This window comes from Neophocaena asiaeorientalis, unplaced genomic scaffold, assembly GCF_003031525.2.
Source record: "Neophocaena asiaeorientalis asiaeorientalis breed wild unplaced genomic scaffold, Neophocaena_asiaeorientalis_V1.1 scaffold239, whole genome shotgun sequence".
NCBI lineage: Eukaryota > Metazoa > Chordata > Mammalia > Artiodactyla > Phocoenidae > Neophocaena > Neophocaena asiaeorientalis.
Window position 1 is genome coordinate 1,027,677 of NW_020175103.1, and position 19,449 is coordinate 1,047,125.

The 19,449-nt window shown below is 39.6% G+C and overlaps 5 non-coding genes across 5 annotated transcripts; 1 reads left to right on the top strand and 4 right to left on the bottom strand.

Moving 5' to 3' along the window:
- Nucleotides 1-919: 919 nt before the first annotated feature.
- TRNAS-UGA (transfer RNA serine (anticodon UGA)) lies at nt 920-1,001 on the bottom strand. The gene has a single exon. It is a non-coding gene; the product is annotated as a tRNA-Ser (tRNA).
- A 2,694-nt stretch (nt 1,002-3,695) lies between these two features.
- TRNAS-AGA (transfer RNA serine (anticodon AGA)) lies at nt 3,696-3,777 on the top strand. Its single transcript has one exon. It is a non-coding gene; the product is annotated as a tRNA-Ser (tRNA).
- A 4,912-nt stretch (nt 3,778-8,689) lies between these two features.
- Nucleotides 8,690-8,771, bottom strand: TRNAS-AGA (transfer RNA serine (anticodon AGA)). The gene has a single exon. It is a non-coding gene; the product is annotated as a tRNA-Ser (tRNA).
- Nucleotides 8,772-15,375: 6,604 nt separating this feature from the next.
- Nucleotides 15,376-15,457, bottom strand: TRNAS-AGA (transfer RNA serine (anticodon AGA)). Its single transcript has one exon. It is a non-coding gene; the product is annotated as a tRNA-Ser (tRNA).
- A 3,610-nt stretch (nt 15,458-19,067) lies between these two features.
- TRNAQ-CUG (transfer RNA glutamine (anticodon CUG)) lies at nt 19,068-19,139 on the bottom strand. The gene has a single exon. It is a non-coding gene; the product is annotated as a tRNA-Gln (tRNA).
- Nucleotides 19,140-19,449: the final 310 nt, after the last annotated feature.

A 19,449-nucleotide genomic window follows, 5' to 3' on the forward strand; every position in this document is an offset into this window, starting at 1 on the left:
GGCTGGTGCAACGTCACGCTGGCCTCTGCCGCCGCAGGCTCGCCCCAAATCCCCCCCCCCCCCCCCCCCCCGCCACACACACACAAATAATATCTTTATGATACCAGGTTGTGTGTGGAATTTTTAAGCAAAATTTTTTTCTCACAACCAACACATATCACTAACTCCAAGTGTGCTCACAATGAAGATTCTCCCCCCATACACTGATCTTATTCACTGTCTGCTTCTTCTTAACATCGCCCATGTGTAAGTTGCTTATCCAAACATTCATATGTAGATTCTCCTTCATAATAAACGAGTTCTGTGAAGTTCCTGCTTCCACATGTAAACATATTTCATTGTTCAAAACCAGAGAGTGTTGGTTTTCTCTCTCACAGTGCCACTAACTGTGAAACACTATACACCCCTGTTTGTTTGTTTGTTTGTTTTTTGCATATGCTGTACTGGGAAAACACTACTTATGGTCTCATTACAGCCCTTCGACCTTCACAGTATGTGGAATCTACTCTTCATGCTCCATCATTCATATACTGCACAGATCACTTTTAATTTGGTCAGAATTGAAGTTTGCTTTATCTTTCTTGTATTTATTGATACATAAAATTTCTTTCCCAGATGAAAATGCAAAAAACGCCTTTACTCTGCAACTGTAGCTCTATCTTTACTGCATACATTTATTGCCATGACACAGTTTAAATACCAAATGGAGATATAAATATTATGGAGCTCTTGCTTACATCACATCTTAAGTGTTCAACAAAAATGGTCCGTCTCGCTACTTTTTATGAAACCCGACAGCCCTTTGGTTGACCATAGTGACGAATCAACAGTAGGAGAATATCACTGCGCTTTTATAGTAGAAAGAGGGACTGCAATGTTTTTTCAGGCGTGTTTAACCACGCAGAGTTCCTGGTAAAATCTTAGTCGACAGGATTCGAACCTGCGCAGGAAACTCTCAATGGATTTCAAGTCCATCACCTTAACCACTCGACCACAACTACCAGCTCACTGACTGTTTAGTGGGCTAAAGTGAAAACTAGTGGTGGATATGTGGCACGTTCCCCAACGGTAGGTCTGGCAACAAAAAGTTTCTCAGCCCTGTCCAGGCCACTCCCTCGAGAATGAATGAGCTCATCTAGAGCAAATCAAGAGCCAGCTGGTGATGTAATTGAATAAAATGCTCCTAGACAAGCGACTCGAACTTCTTAGACGCTGGAGCTTGTCCAAAAGCCGGTGTTAATCTTGGACACGCACGATCACACCTAATTCTCGGGAACCTGCTGAAGGGGAGCTTTGAGTTTAGAGTGAGCTCTAAACAACCTCCAGTCGCAAATACCAATGGGAGAAGGAGCTCGAATGAAGGGAACGTGCGAGAAATGGCGGGGGTGGAGGTGAGGAGTCATCTATGTTTACTTTCAGGTTTAAAATCTAAATCAGGAATCTCTTCCATGGATAAAACTGACATGCTTCCAAAAGAACGATTAAAATTGGACTGCGGCGACAGTTCGGAATGAGGGGGCGGGGTGGGGGGCGAGCAATTTCTGTCCTAACTGGAAAAGACAAGGCAGGAGAGGTCTCGGACCCCTTCCTTTGAAGGTCACTTATGTTGTCCTAGTGAAGGACGCGAGACAATTCCCAAGCGAACGAAGCCTTCAGCCTCCGGAGCCCGGGGGAAAGGGAGGAACTCAGAATACAGGTTTTCCAGGGATCCGAACTCAGCAGGAAGACATTCTCAATGCAGAATAGCGCCAAAAAGAAATGCAAACATGTATATGTCACAATAAATCTAGCTAAATTAATAAGGTTGATTCTTGAGTCAGAGACTATCTGGTTTATGAGAATGGGATGATGAAGGGGACACTTGGCTTAGAGTCCTTTTTATGGAAATGTCAAGGACTCCAAAACCAAGGACTTGCTCTGAATTCTAGGAACGGAAGTGCGTCCCCAGGGCATAAACTAGTAGATTTAAAGAGAATCTCAGATACAAAAGGAATGTGACCTCCATGATCGAGGCTGGAATTTGTCCCTCTGGTAGTTAAAAAACATGTTTTTCTTTAGGACAGTAAAAACAATCCTCCCCTCACTGTACTCTTGCAAATATTTGGTCTTACTACCGTGGCGCTTGCTATATACCTCCATTTAGATTCATAAGGAGTTTATAACCTTTAACACAGTAAATTTATTTTGAAGTTTGTTGTCCTTGAGCGGTCTTATCAAAGTTATTGTCCCCAGCAGCAGCATGTGCACCACCTGGGGACTTGTGAGAAATGCAGATTCTTGGGCTTGAATTCAGATTTACAGAATTAAAAACTTGCTAGGAGCGGGGAGAGCACAAGCCGGGAGATCCAGCAATTTGTAATAACAAGAAGCCCTCCAGGTGGTTCTGATGCCCACCGAAGTCTAAGAAGCACCCTCTTAAGGAACTAATCTTAACAAAGAAAAACATGTACTGCATAAAAATCTTTATTTTTATTTCTCATTGTGATAGCAAAAAACAGGTATTTAAAAATAGATAAGTGTTTAAATATTTTTGCTTCATCTGTGTAATAGATCATTACAAAGCCAGTAAAACAAAATCTGGGAACACTTTGTAATTGATCTGGGAAAATGTTTATAATGTTCACTGACAAGAGCAGGATGCAAAGAACATGACTTCAACTAAGCAAAACTTTTGCTTATGAAATATTGGGAGTAGAGGAGGAATACTTCAAAACGTTGCTAGTGCTGGCTTCTAGGTTGCAGGATTATGAGTTAATTTTGTTGTTGTTGCTTTTTACAGTGTAAAGTAATCATCAAGTTTTGTAAGTGAATAGCAGAACAATGTCTTTTATTGATTTATTGGTTATTTATTGATGTTGCTCGAGAGCTGATATTTGCCTCAAGTGGTAGTTGGATTAATCATCTGTCTTGTTCAATACACTCCACAGTGAAAGCATTCACCTTAAACTTGTTTCTCAAATAATCAATGCCATTTAGAGATTGTTAGAATTAATGAAGACTTCTCCACCCCTTCTTGCTTGCTAGCATTTAACTGTATTTTTTTTCTTTTTTAAAAATCATTTTGAAAGAACACTGAGCACAGTTTTATAAGTCTTTTAAATTTGTAACATGAATTTTCACATTTTTAAGGTTTGGGGAGCTGTTTTATTTGAGGTCTGTTCCCTAGTTCTTCTTGCATATGGATGCAGGAAAATAAAAAAGTGTTGACATAGGTGGGACAATCCTTCAAATCAAATAGTTGTGAGTTTTCTAAAAGATTGAAATCTTTTAGAAATTTCAGAATCTTCCACTATATGGATGTCCCAAAAAGTTATTTTTAAAACTGATGGTCATTTCAAGTTTTTCAAATCGTGGTTATACTCATAATTCTGCAACAAATGTTAGAGTGTGTCTCAGTTTTGAGTGTGTGTATCTCAAGGATCCCCATCAGAAGCTGCCAGATCAGGAAGCTGGTCTCTCAGGATGTCTCCTGCTTAGGTTTCTTCTAGCAGAGCATCAGAATAAGGGGCCCTTCCAGACTGAGGAGGAAGTGTTACTTGCCAATTTGCCGCCATAGCGTGGTATTTGTCTAAATGATGTCAAGGAATAAGAAATTTTTCTTAATATGAATACACTTTCTGGTAGAAAATTTGATCCTTTGAAGAGAGCTGGAGTTCCATGCAGCTACTTATGCTAATAGAGTGAGCAGCTGCTACGTAGTCGTGGCCGAGTGGTTAAGGCGATGGACTAGAAATCCACTGGGCTTCCCCCGCGCAGGTTCGAATCCTACCGACTACGGCACCTTTCCCTATTGAGACAGCCAGTTGGGGAAGAATGCTGTTGCCTTACACAGAGAAACTGGATTGTTCTCCAACCTGGCTCTTTATGGTTGCCGCTGAAAGGCTCCACGAAGCAACCGGATTACGCCCCAAACAGCGTGGGGTCTTCTTATTACTATTATTATCTTTAGGTAATTACTACTATTATTTTTAAGTAATTCTCCCTAGAAGAGCCAAGGCTTTGGTGACGCCTTCCTGCTTCCTGCAATCAAAACCTTGCTTACAAAACAGATTTTCCTAAAGAAAAAAATTGAGAGGAGCATTTCCGTGTCCAAAGAATCGCACCCTAATCAGAGCTCTTCTCTAATCATGTACGTCTTTGTTCACGTACAAAAGGAAACTCCACGAAATCTTGGATCAAATACAAATGAAAGCCAAGACTCATAGCTAGGTCACCAAGTCGCGAATCCAAACTGGGTATTAATAAGCAAACTACTTACACAACTAAAGAAATTAAATAAAGCCATTTCCTTTGTGATCCAGCCAGATAGGGACGACAACATTACACCTGGCTGGCTTTTACTGGGGCCCCAAAGCAGTTATGGGTATGACTGTGGTTGGATCTGCAAGTTGTATTTTTTTTCTTATTCTTAACTTACTGGGTCCCCAGACATTCTCCGCTGGGCAGCGATCTTCCAGGTAGGCGGTAGGTCATATCTGGTGAGGCTGAAATCAAAAGAAGAAAAACAGGGATTTGAATCATAGATGCTCAGATTAAAAGTGTGCTTCTCTATCAACTCAGTGGTCCATAATCTGAGGGAATATATGGGTCTTTCCGAAGTCTTGGTAATTCCTAATTCCACCCCAGGCCTTGGGGATCGGGGGATCAGTGGCGGCTGAGCAGGTCATTGCTGATCTCTGCATTATTGACGATAAATACGCGAAAGTGCAGGGTAAAAGTAGATCAAAGTCGGGCTGAGTACTTAGGGTAAGATTGATTCAGGGAGTTTATTCCTGGAATCAATGATTGCACATGTATGAAGGGGGTGTGTTTTATCTCCGCGTAGTCAGGAGAAAAGCCCCAGGCCCGAATTATACAAAAATGTGCAGCGGGAAACCAGCTTCTATTTGAGGAAGAAGCAACACCCAGCTGATGAAGAGGACTGAAGCATAATGTATTTGCTTGATGGCTTTTAGGTATGTGGCGGGAGGTCAGGAAGTCCTAGGCTCAAGGGTCAAGTTCCCTCCTGGTCCCTTACCTGAATCCAAACAAACGGGAGGCTGAAATTATTTTTGTTTCAGTTGGTGAAGGCCGTCTCCCTCAAACTCCACATCGCCCCAGTCCTGTACTTCTGGTCTCCTTTCTCGTCATCTTCCATTCTTTTTCCTCTTCTCTCTGCTCCTCTCCCTCTTGTCCCGCCATTACCCAGCATTTCCCAACTGGACACTTTCGCCTCCATGTCCCTTCCTCTAGGACAAGGTGGAATCACATTAATCCACCTCTGCCTCCGCCCAACACATGGAGATTCCCCATCATTCCAGGTCTTTGTCTAATGCTTTCCTTCCACAGTTTATCTTGACTTCATCCCATTCAAAGACCACAACACCAGCAGTGGAGGAAATGTGTGTGGCCGTGGTCATGGTAAGGCTTCTCTGGTTCAGCACATATTTTTTGAGCACCTCTAAGTGAGAGCCAAGCAAGCAGTGAGGGAGTAAGCAGTTGAGGTGGAAGACAAGTAAGATTGGGTAGCATTTGCCATCATTCTGTGGGCTTTGAATATAGTTGGAGCAGAGCAAATGAGATACTCCTGTCCCAGGAAGATGAGAGGATGAGAATGGTTGTGAGATTGTCTCCGGTGGCTTTCTTTTGACTACCATTTCTGCTTTGTGGATGTTTCAGTAGGTGTAGGAAGCAGGAAAAAAATCTCTGGACTTGAGAAAAACATGCAAGTCTAGCAGAGAATGGTTTCGATCCACTGACCTCTGGGTTATGGGCCCAGCACGCTCCTGCTGCACCACTCTGCTCACTGCGAAAAGCTGAGAAATACTTTTCAATCTTGATTCTTACCCACTTTCTCAACACTTCAATGTCTTCTTTACACTATTTTTCTTCATCCGCCTCCTCTACACTTTTCGCTTTATTTCCCACCCTTACAGTCATGTCATTCTCAAAATATTAATACCACACCATCTCTAGTTTGAGGTCTTCACAAATCTTCAACCCTTTCTTCAAGTGGATGCCAATCATTCCCTTTGGATTGGGAATTATGATAGCTAGGTAGGGAACAATGATGGCTACAATGTCAGATTTCCAGAACTAGAACCCAGCAAAGCCTTATAAAACCTTTCAAGAGTCAGGTTCTTCCTCAACCAAAGCCCTTGCCTCAGGATTTCTTCTTGGTCCTGGAACCGACTACCTTTCTTCTTTTCCCTCCTTCCAAGTACGCACTCCTATCTATCAGGCAAAAGTGGACAATATCTCTGTTTCAGCCTTAGTTTCTCCCCTCCTCCTGTGTCTGCGCAGGTTTCACTTGCTCTGCTGCTCTCCATTATTGGAGACTCCAAAGTAAGCCTCCCTTTTTCCAAGTTCCCCCTTCTTGCAGGATTCAGGGCCAACTGCGATTCCTCCTCTCCATAACTCGATATGGAGTCATCAACACTTCGCTCTACACTTTCAAAGGTCTCCTCATATGGAAGGTTCGTTTGAACGTGTTCTCATCGCTCGGAAATGGAGAGACTTAGGAATTAAGATAGAAGGCCCCAGCGACTCAACAGGTTGCCAAGGCCCCAAACTGGAAATGAAAGCTCCCAAGGGTAGGGACAAGTCCCTTTTCTGAAATGCGCATTTTTCTGTAACCTCGGGACAAGTTTCCCCTGAGGCAAGAGTGGTTTGTAGCAGCAAGAAGTCAAACCTCAGAAGATGCTGACTGGTTTCCTCCTTGAGCCGTCCTTCATTCTTTTTGCTTCCCTTCTGAATTCTGCAGGTTGCTCGCCTTCTCCAGTTGATTCTCAGAGTTTCTGTTCTTTTCCCTATTCTCTGCCACAGAAACTGCAGAGCCAGTGTTGACAGCCCAAGACAATTTTGTGGGGGGAGAAGGGGGCCCTCACTTCTACATCTGTATTGACTGCCAGTATTCTCCCACCAGCATTAACAGAACACAGTAGCCACCTCCAAAGAGGTTCATTTGGCCTATGCAGCTGAGCATCAGTCATTTTCTAGGAAATGGAAAGTTTTGAGCCAAGACCTGAAAAAGGGTATGTGGGAAAGCTGTAAGATCATTATGGCCAGGGACTTTGACATTGCTAGAGTCAATTTTATAAAGCTGAGCCAAACTCCCTGCGCATGTTCCTAGTCATGCGCTGATTTGCCATCTGTATATCCCCATCAGTGCAATATCTCATGTGTTTTATCCATGTTCTAATTGGATTGTTAGGGGTTTTGTTGTTGTTGTTGTTTTAATCTGCTGAGTTTTGAGAATTCTTGTGCATTTTCTAGATATTGTCCTTTGTCAGATATGTGGTTTGCGAATATTTTCTCCCAATTTGTAGCTTGTTTTTTTCAACCTCTTAATAGTGTCTTTTGAAGAGTAAAAGTTTTTAGTTTTGATGAGGTTCAATTTATCTGTTTTCCTTTTAAGGACTGGGCTTTTGTATCAAGTCTAAGGACTAAGATCCTGAAGATCTCCTATGTTATTCTCTAAAAGTTTTATAGTTTTACATTTCAGTTTTGATTTATTTTAATTTTTGTATACGCAATGAGGTTTAGGTCAACGTGGGTTTTTGTTTTTACCTATGGATATCCATTTGTTGAAAAGGCTATCCCTCCTCCAATGATTTTTTTTTGTACTGTTGTCAAAAAATCAGTTGGGCATATTTTGTACAGGTCAGAATATATGTTTAAGGGAGAGAAAAAACCAAGACCATCACTGAATATAAGTTTGCTACCATTCATTTAAAAATAAAGAGTGGATTGAATACTATACACACATATAACTCTGGAAGGTTATACAAAAATTCATTTCACTGTGGAGAAACTAAAGAGCTACAGCACACAGATAGAAGATAGATTTCATTCATTGCATATAACCTCAAAATCATTAGAGCTTCATATCATGATTATTATGTTTGATTAGTGTAAATATTAAAATTCTTTTTTTTTTTTTTCCTCCGGTACGCGGGCCTCTCCCGTTCCCGAGCACAGGCTCCGGACACGCAGGCTCAGCGGCCATGGCTCACGGGCCTAGTCGCTCCGCGGCATGTAGGGACCTTCCCAGACCGGGGCACGAGCCCGTGTCCCCTGCATCGGCAGGCGGACTCTCAACTACTGCGCCACCAGGGAAGCCCTAAAATTCTTAATAGGGAAGGAAAATAAACTTTATATCAGTTGATTACTGCTTTTTGGTAGATACAGTTTTCCAGTCACATGGGGGCAAAGAATTTTGCTGTCTTCAAATAGCATTTACTTCTGGCACTTTATTTACCCCATAAACGGGCTGGAGTTGTGTGAAGCAAGCCTGGAGTTGTAGATCAACCTCACTCAGACATGAAAACATGAGTGTGTTGAGACATATAAAGGATACAGTTATATATGAGAAAGGAAATCCCTGAAAAGGTAACAATTCCATGGAGAAGCAAGTAGGATTTTGATAGCAGGAAACACCAAGGTATCTCTGAAGCTAGGACTCTTCTTGGGAGGAAAGAAAATATATTAGGATACAGGTCAAGCCTACTGGAAAATACAGTAATTATGACTTCTTTTTTCTGGCCAGCACGATGGAGCCCCATCATGGGTAAGTTAATTGCAGGATCATAAACTGGCGAGTTTAGTAACCACCTGCATCTTGGTTAGAATTCATGTTTTGTCTTTGGACTAGCAACTCCAGGATTTGTCAAAATGTACAGCCTTAAGGAACTAATTCAGCTAACTACCACGTAGTCGGCAGGATTTGAACCTGCGCGGGGAGACCCCAACGGATTTCTAGTCCATCGCCTTAACCACTCGGCCACGACTACTCGACAAGGTGTTTTCTTATAAAAGTAAACAGCTGTGCTGAAACTTAGGTCTCATAAAAGCAAATCACATACCGGAAAGACTGAATCATGTATCAGAAAGAGTATTTGCAGTCAGTATTTCCTATTCTTTGTTGTCATTTGGGTGACTATCATACTGTTGTAACCATATTGCCAAGTAACACTTTATCCTCAGAACTGGAAGGACTCCTTATTTGATGGATTGTTGGAATGAGATCAGCTTCTGCTCTGCCAGCCTCTGGTGGAGGTTCATGAGATATCCCCTGCAAACTGGAACAAACTTTAACATTCACTTAAGAATTATATGTAACAGTAATGATTTTTAAAAAATAGAGCTTAAGTGCATGCATATATTTTAACTCTGGAAGATTGTATGAGACCTGGTTTCAGTTTGCTACTGTGGATAGAAATTAAATAGCTGAGCACATAGACTGCAGAGAGATATTAGTTTTCACTGTACATACTTCAAAATAACTTGAGTTTTATTATCATTATTACTTATTTATATATTTTCCTTTTTCTGGTTTATATACCTAGGAGTGGAATTGCTGGGTCACCTGGTAAAGCTATGTTTAATTGTTCCAGGCACTGCTAGACTGTTTTCCAACGTGGACGCATGATTTTCCTTCCCACCAGCAGTGTATGACTGTTCTGAATTCTCCATTCTTTCCCAACACTTGCTATTATATGTCATTTTCATTCAAACCATCCTAGAAGGTGTGAAGTAGTATCTCATTGTGGTTTTAATTTGCATTTCCCAGATGATTAATTACAGCATCTTTTTCTCATGTGCTTATTGGCCATTTGTATATCTTTCTTGGAGAAATGTCTATTCATGTTCTTTATCTCTTTCTTTTTCTCTTTTTCTTCTGGAACCCCTATATCTTTGCCCATTTTTAAGTGGATTATGTGTCTTGAGTTGTAAGAGTCCTTTGTATAAGCTAGATGCAAGTCCCTTATCAGATATATGATTTGAAAATATTTTCTTCCATTCTTTGGGTTGTCTTTTCACTTTCCTGATAGTGTCTTTTGAAGCACAAAAGTTTGTAACTTTTAAGAAGTCTAATTTATCAATTATTTTTTGTTATTTGTGTTTTTGCTGTCATATCTAAGAATCCACTGCCAAATCTGAGGTTATGAAGACTTACTCCTATGTTTCCTTCTAAGAGTTTTATAATATTACCTCTTACATTATGTCTTTGATTCATTTTGAGTTAATTTATGTAAATTGTATGAGGTAAGGATCTAACTTCGTTCTTTTGCATGTAGTTACATAGTTTTCCCAGCACCATTTGTTGAAAAGACTATTCTTTCCCTACTGAATGGTCTTGGCACCCTTAAAAAAATCAGTTGATCATAGACATATGACTTTATTTCTGGACTCTCAGTTCTATCCCATTGATCTATATGCTTATCCTTACACCATTATGACACTGTCTTGATTATCATTGCCTTATAGTTAGTTTTGAAATTGAGAAATACATGTCCTCTTACTTTTTTCTTCTTTTCAAGATTGTTCTGGATATTACAGGTCCCTTGAAATTCCATGTGAATTTTAAATCAAGCCATCAATTCCCACAAAAAGGTCAGTTGGGATTCTGAAGGGAATTGCATTGAATCTGTAGAACGATTTGGAGGAAAATTGCCATCTTAACAATGTTAATTTAAGATCCAGTCTATGAACATGAGATATATTCCTCTTTATTTAGATGTCCATTCATTTCAGCAATGTTTTGTAGTTTTCAGAGTATAAGTTTTGCACTTCTTTTGTTAAATTTATTCCTGAATATTTTATTCCTTTTGAGGCTATTTTAAATGAATGTATTTATTTTTGACCCCTTTCTTTCCCTATGAAACATGATGAGGCTGTCTGAAGCCTCCTAGATACAGATATTAAGTGCTGAGAGATATCAGGAATAAAATTACTTAGTATGGCTTTTGTAGACAATGAACTCCTGACAACAGGGAAACAAAGCTGTGAAATAAACAGCTTCTTTCAACTCAAGATGGCTGGATTCAGAGACCAGAGTGCTAATCATTACTTCTGGGAACCACCTTAATGGTTAATTAACCACCTTAATTAAAAAGTCTCTTTCGTATGGTTCATGATATGATAAAACCCCATTTCTGAATGGAATTAATCATATTGACGGGGGTGTAATAACACAAAGTTAACAAGGTAAAGAGCATGACCCCTGCCCTTGTGATTCAAGTCCATTAGGCAGAATACTCCATAGAGGGAAAATAAATATAGCCCACACAGTGACAGTTTGAAGAAACTGCCTAATACTGACAGCATGATGACAGAGATAAGGTGGAAAGCATAAATAAAATTGAAATTTGTAATTTTAGGTGAATGGGACTTGAAGGTGCTGAATAGAAGAGAGTGCCAGTCCATGTTTTTTCTATGTACAAGAGGTAGCTTGTGAACTAGATTAAGATACTGCCTATTTGTTCTCAGGATCAACATGATAGTGAAATGTAAAGAAAAAGAAAAACTTTGTCAATGCCCTTAGCAACATGGGTCAGGCAAGGCTTTGAAAATTATTTGCTTTAGATGGACGTGTGCCTGTTTTGGTCTGTGGACATTAGAAATATACAAAGGCATGGCAGTGAGCATAGTGATTTTCAATAAAACTTTCTTCCCCAGTATAGTGGTAAGTGTGAATTTGTCACTGGGAAGACAGATATTGGGTTCATGTCAGATAAATCTATTACAAAAGTGAGAAGGAATTTGTTTGGAGCCCACATATCTTTTCATAGTCATTTTATGTATTTCCCAAAACAACAAAATAGAGCTAACAAATTTTTCTCATTCAATGGTCATGAAGTTAGTAAGACAGAGACTCTTAAATTATTTTTTGGCTCAAAATCCCACAGTATGTAAAATAAAATTTGTTCAACCTCTCACAGAGAGATGGCCCTGACACAAAGCTAACAACTGTAGAAACCATATCAGGGATTCACAAATACTGTTGGAGAACACAGACACGAGGCTGAGAACCCTCTACACTGAAGAGTCTCCTTTATGTTACAAGACCTAATTTTAACTAATAAGCTTAACCATTACTAAACTGTAATTAAGTACAAAGTTGCTGAAGAAATATCGTCTTTGAAATATGGCTATGTGAGTCATTAACCTCAATTTTGTAAATTAGGAGGCCAAAGTGCACCCATGCCTGAAGCTAAAATGCCAGTCAAACCAGTTCTTAGAGCGTCTCTCGCCTTTTTCAGAGGGATCATGGGTGTGGGTTTCTCACGGTACACATTTGGGAATTAGACACACTAGAATTAAACATATATAGGTCCTACACAGTGGAATGGAACCTTGTTCTTTTTCAACCAGAGGTTATTTCATTTACTTTTCAACCCCTACTCTAAGATCTCCACTGAGAAGAAGCCCTTGATTTGTGATATTCTCCCTTTCTTGTTGAAGAAGGTAGCATGCAAAAGGAGACAGATGCTAGACAACATTGGCTCTCTTAAGTCTTAATGATTATTCTGAATTCTGTGTTTTTACTGAGTGTTTACTACAATTTCCATGTAGAGGTGGCACTTTCCTTTTCAAAGTCAAAGATAGCTCATAAATAACACTTAATTTAGGATGTTCTGTTGCTTCTGAAAGACTAACAGGTGTAGCAAAGGAAATATAAAAGATTAATAACATATATAAGGAAAAATGATGGATTAATTGACCATCTATTTTATTATTGAGACTTTTAAATGGTGCCAAGAAAACAAAAGAGATGAAAGGATGCACTAAAGGAACATATCATTTAAAGAACACACACCAGTTCGATTCATAAATGGGGTTAGTTTCTACTACATTAGTTTACATCATTTAAAGTGATTTAATAACCGACTACCTGGGCTTGGAGGATTAAGATAAGACTTAAACAGTTCGCTTCTTCGAAAATACACATGCTAGCAGGCAGAATGCATGATAAATATAGAAGTAGTTTCATATAAGACATATAAACAAAGAAATATGGAAGCACTAATATTATTGTTGCATTTTCTTAAACAACGTTATGGCAAAGACACCATAAGCAGCACAGAAGGAGGGGAATGAAGGATGAACTTGAGGACTTTTCAAAGTAGGAGACGTGGGGAGGCAATCTTTAAGTATGCACAGGATTTCGGGAGGTGAAGGACCTGAGAGTGACAACATTGGAGAAGCTAATAATCAATTTTACAATTGAGGAACTCTACCTTGGCTTTAAGGACAGCAAATCAGCCAATCAGAGACTAATGATCCCCAAAACTGAAACAAATGAAAAGAAAAGAGACATGAGTGAAGGAGGCTCGTGGACTTCCCGGCCTCTGCCTTCCTAGAAATAGAATCTTCGGTGGGCTGACAGTGCCCACGGTACTGAAACAGGAGCTGTCCACGATGTTGGGCCAGGTGCGGCCTTCCGCGCTGGAAGAGGAGCTGGGAACAGGCACTCGCTGGGCTTCCGCAGACACTCCTGAGGGAGGTAAGGAAGAGCTCCCTGAAATAGCAAGTTTAGTTACTGGGTGTTACACCAGCACGAGTCCCAAAAGCACTGAGAAGCGCATGCCAAGAAGACTTCTATCTTGGACTGTAGCCTATTGTTTGCAGTGTAGACCCTCCCTTGGTTTCAGTCTTCTACCAACTCAGTTCTATGCCCTCTACACACTCTAGATCTGTGATGTCCAATACTTTAGCCACTTGAGACATGTGACTATTAAGCACTTGGTCCTACTTGGGATGAGCTCTTACTGCAAAATACACACCAGACTTTGAAGATTTTGTATGAAAAAAAAAAACACATGAAATATCACACTGTCAATTTTTAATATTGCTTACATGTTGAGATGATATTTTGAATATATTGGATTAAATAAAATACATCATTAAAATGAATTATGCTTGTCTCCTTTTACTTTTTAATATGACTACTAGAAAATTTTAAATTATGTCAGTGGCTCACATTTATTTCTATTGGAAATGTACTTCCTTACTTACATCCTCTGTTGCAGTTGCTGTAACTCTGGTTTTTGTTTCACTGTTCACCAGTGTGTTTTGGTTTTGGTTTTATTTTCCTTGTTTATAAGAAATTTCAGTGATTTAAAAGTAAAGAGAGAAGAACCCCTTCTAGAATCCTAAGCAGTATTTGGAAACCAGATCACAGGCTGATACTCCACAAAGCAAGATTCTGTGTAATGGTCAGTCCTGGCTCAGGATCTCTATTCCAGCCCCCAGAACCGAAGCTTCATTCTCCATGGGCTCCTACAGAAAGAAGTATCCAGAATGAGAGGAATTTCTGCTTATACCATCAACACTCTTCTCTAAGGTATCTTTTTGAACAAATTTTTATTTTTAAATTCTGTACATTGATGTCATGTGAGTCACTTTCCTCAGCTCTAAAGTCAGGAATTGTTTCCGCAGAAGGGCCTTAACATTTCATTAGCTTTGACATTCCAGAATTCTATTAGTTTCTCAAAGCAACCCGTATGCTGGATGTGAGAGACAGCTTGATGAGAGATGATGAGTTTTGCAAAGAAAGAAGTTCATCCTCTGGAAGCCCAGGTCTTAGTAGACAAAACCAAGTCATGTTCATCAGGCGGACACTGCTCAGCAAAGGGGACTTGTCACAGCTCAGCATCACTGACCCATGTGACTTTGCAACTCAACGCTTTTTATTGTACTTCATTCCTCTGAACAGACACATGAAAGAGGAAGGAATCTGGTATTTAATCAATGAATATGGAAAGCACTGTGTTTAAGAAAAATTATTAGATGCATTCTTGGATGAGATGCACCAAAGTATGACAACTGCGCCAATCTCCACAAGAGAGGTGAGGACAAGTTCCATTAAACTGTCAGGGTAGTGATAATCAAATTTTCCTAGGAATTCCTAGAAAGGCGCTCAGCTGTGGTTAACATTCCTTTAACACTTTAATACATTAACCCAAACATGTTAATCATACAATGGGATTTTGCATCTGAATTCTGTGCCCAGAATGAGTCAAAACTTCACCTCATTTTAAGTCCCTCTCTCTTTACCACTGTCCTGGACCCCAAGACAAGTCAGTCTGGCATAATGTCGTCAACATTTTTGTCGGGTTACCCAAAAAATGGCTTAATTAATATCTTTAGTTATGTAGTGGTTTGCCTATTAATACCCAGTTTGGATTCGCAACCATAGCTATGAGTCTTGGCTTTCACTTGTATTTGATCCAAGATTTCGTGGAGTTTCCTTTTGTACGTGAACAAGGATGTACATGACTGCAGAAGAGCCCCAATAAGGGGAAAACGTTTCTGCCAAGTTTTTTCTTTAGAAAACGCTGCCTAGCAAGGAGGGTTTTGATTGCAGGAAGCAGGAAGGCATCACCAAAGCCTTGGCTCTTCTAGGGAAAATTACTTTAAAATAATAGTAGCAATTACTTAAAAATAAAAATGGTTATAGAAAGACCCCACGCTGTTCGGGACGCAACCGGCGTGTTTCGTGGAGCTTTTCAGCGGCAACCATAAAGAGCCAGGTTGGAGAACAATCCAGTTTCTCTCTGTAAGGCAACAGCATTCTTCCCCAACTGGCTATGCCTCAATAGGGAAAGGTACCGTAGTCGGCAGGATTCGAACCTGCGCGGGGAAACCCCAATGGATTTCTAGTCCATCGCCTTAACCACTCGGCCACGACTACTTGACAAGAGAGCCCTTTCCTGGAAGTAGCTGTAGAGAACTTTGGCTGTCTTCAAAGTCACATTTTCTATCGGAAAATGTACTTGTATTAAGCAAAGTTTCTTACTCTTTGGCATCATTTAGACAAATATGCAGTTGTGGCAAGTAACGCCTCCTCCTCAGACTGGAATGACTCCTTATTCGGATGCTCTGACGGAAGGAGGCTAAGGCTTTTGATTTTGTTTTTTGTCTCCTTTGATGTGCAGAAGCTTTTTAATTTGATATTCCCACTTGCTTATTTTTGCCTTTGTTGCTTTTACTTGTGGTGTCAAATCCAAAAAGTCATCACCAAGACCTATGTCAAGATTGAAATGAATTAAAGACTTGAATGAAGAATCTAAAACCATAAAACCATTGGAATGGGAGAAATATTTGCAAATCATATCTCTGATATGGGATTAATATCCAAAATATATAAAGAACTCATACAACTGAAAGGCAAGAAAACAATCCAATTTTAAAATGGGTAGAAGGTCTGAATAGATCTTTGTATTCCAAAGAAGATGTACATATGGCCAACATGTACATGAAAAGCTGCTCGATGTCATTAATCATCAGACGAATGCAAATCAAAACCACAATGAGCTATCATCTCACACCTGTTAGTATGGCTATTATCGAGAAAACAAGAAATAACAAGTGTTGGCAAGGATGGGGAGAAAAGGGACCTCTTGTGCACTGTTGATGGGAATGTAAGTTGGTGCAGCCACTATGCAAACTCTATGGAGGTTACACAAAAAATTAAAAATACAACTACCATATGATCCAGCAATTTCACTTCTGGATATTTATCTGAAGAAAATGAAAACACTAACTTGAAAATTATATCTGCACCCTCATGTTCATTGAAGCACTGTTTACAACAGCCAAGGTATAAAAACAACCTGTGTCCATCGGCGGATGAAGGAATTAAAGAGGTTATAGTATATATATATATATATGTATGTATGTATATATACACACAAACACATACACACACACATATATAATGAAATATTATTCAACCATAAAAAAGAATAAAACCTTGCCATCTATGACAACATGGATGGACCTTGAGGGCATGATGCTAAGTGAAATAAGCCAGAGAGGAAAGACAAATACCAATCTAAAAAAAAAAAATAACAAGCTTGTAGATATAGAGAACAGATGAGTGGTTGTCAGAAGTGAGGGCAGGGCCAGGGGAAGTGGGAGAAATGGAGGAAGGGGATCAAAAAGGTAAATAAATTTAAAAAAAATTAGGGATGCATGTACTACCATCAAACCTTTCTACAGAGGACAGGTACTAGAGAGCTTCCCAAGGACCCTGGCACTCCCTCCACCCATCTGTTTCTCAGGGGGTTTTGTGAGGAAAGTGTCCTTTGAGCCCTCTAGGGAGATAATAGAGGGAGGATGAGTGGGTGTCACATGTGATAAATCCATTGCAAGTTCCCTGCATCTTTTAAGATATTGGATATCTTTCTCTACCTTATACCGAAGAAGTCTTGGCTTCTTTATTTACTGTAGTTCCACTGATTTCAGGTTGCAAGCAACCTACCAAGCACACTGTTATAATAACTCCCAGCTATTCTAGCTAACACACTAAATTCAGAGTCTCCATTAAGTGTACCCATATTAATAAATTTGATCGAATTCTACACTGTGTTTCTTTTTTCCTGACCTAGCACTCCTACACACATTACTCTGGTTTCTTTTGATATGAATTAGCATGATCTTGCGATTCTTTCAGTATGTAAAATAGCAATATATACTGATTCCCTGAGTCCTGTAGGCAAAGAGGAGTGGTAGAGGCGGGTCTTGAGAAAAATCAATATCCTCATGCAAGGTAACTGCTTCAGGTGAGATCTTTACCTCTTTTTAAAGCAAGGATAGGCTAGTGTTTGGGGATAGAGGATGGGCTGCTTCTGCTGGGAAGAAGAATATTTTTAGGAAGGAAGCATCATTGTACTTGAATTTATCCAAAGAGACCAAAATGTCCCCTTTCCCCCATTCTGTCCTTTCCTTTCTTTCTTTCTTTCTTTCTTTCTTTCTTTCTTTCTTTCTTTCTTTCTTTCTCTTTCCTTTGTTCAGGGGAGGAGGAGAGAAAAGAAAAGGGGGAGAGAGAGCTTTAGTATTTGTGGAGTGTCTTCCTTAAACAAGGTACTTACTATGGTAAAGCATAGTAAAGAATGCCTTACCTTCTTTTACATATAAATAGACTGAGGTACAGAGCAGTTATATATTTCAAAAATTACAGTTAGACATTCACAGAGTAAGAATTCAGTTCCAGAGTGTCTCCTTTTCCTGACCTACCATGCTGATTCCACTGTGCTAATAGAAGCAGGAAGTGGCTCCCTGAGGACCCCACTGCCTACAGCAATTGTTGACTTTGTTAGGTTGTTTCTCCATTTTTTGAGTTCAAGTTTTGGAGGTGAATTAGTAGATGTTTTATTATGGAGTCCCATGTTTAAAAATAGTGTTGTGGACATCCTTATTAGGAACTGGTGCCGGCTGAGGTTCGCTGTACCTATCAAATTTCCATGGCTTTATAAGTAAATGCACTCAGGGAAGGTGACAAAACATGTACCTATAACAAAGGGTTTGAGGCCCCAGGGGTATACATCTACCAGGAAGCAGTCTCTGATAATAGCATCCACGCAGGGCTTTGCACAAATTGTATCATTGGTAGAAATGAAAATATGGCCTTTTCACAAACTCCTGAGGAGTTAAGATTTCAAATTACAATCAGGCAGTTGATGTCTTCATAAAATGCAGTATCAGTTAGGCGGAAGTATTAGCAACCACAATAACATAGCAAAGAAAGAAAAGGTGTCGACAGGTGGTTTTCCCCCTTTATTTTAGCAATTTGCTTTTCCAGATTGCTCAATAACATCTTTTGGTAATTGAAAATTCAGTTAGAAAATAAAATAGATAGATGCAATGAGAATAAAAATTCCAGCTATTAAGCATAGAGTGAAAATATCCTTACTGTGCTTTACATGCTGAAATACTATGAATCAGTTAAAGTGTGAATGGATATTCAAGGGCTTCAATAATTAATAATTTGAGAAAACTGTTAATTTTATCTATATTTTATGTAATATTAATAATTAACAAAAATTGAATTAAGTAATATAAGGAAATTAATATAATAAAAGCGTTCTTTAGCTAATAACAGTAGAAAGGACATCATACACTTTTATTCCCAACAAACGTTTATATTTTCATTAGAATATAATGAGGAATAATAAGGATGTGATTGTATCTTAATTCTTTACTTCTAGAATATTTTAAAACAAATTTGAAAGCTATTTTCTGTTTTGGCTTTGAGTCTTTAAAGTTCTATTTGAAAATTCTTCCCATCTGGTTAAGATAATTTAAAAGCAGAATGTATACTTGGCCATTTTAAACTTTCACAAGGAAGAAAAACTCTAAAATTATGTATTATACCACGATAAATATTCATTTATTCACGTATATTAAAGTCTATAAAGAAAAGGTGAAATGTGAACCGCGGATTCCCAGCCAACTATCCCTGAAAGGAAAACTGGAAAGATAAGTAAATACATTTAAATAATTAGGAAGTAAAAGTTCTTAGGTTCCACCGAGATTTGAACTCGGATCGCTGGATTCAGAGTCCAGAGTGCTAACCATTACACCATGGAACCCCGCAGTAACCGGCAGTGGTAGCGCTCCTCCCTGATACGATATAGCTTCAGTTCTGCAGTCAAGAAGCCCTCTGAAAAGCCGAACTTCGCATCCTTGTTTTCTCTATCTGCCTCCACAGCACACGTCCCTTTTCTTGCGCGCACAGGACTCCTAGTGCAAAACCCAAGAGCAAATCGGTTTCTAGGGATAGATACGGTAGGTCCTTGCTTTTTAGCGCCCCTCTGCCTTTTCTGCAGCTCCCGGGGCGGCTCTCCGCTGGGCCGCAGTCAGCCAGGCTGCCCAGACGCAGAGGCCGGCGGCTCCAACACG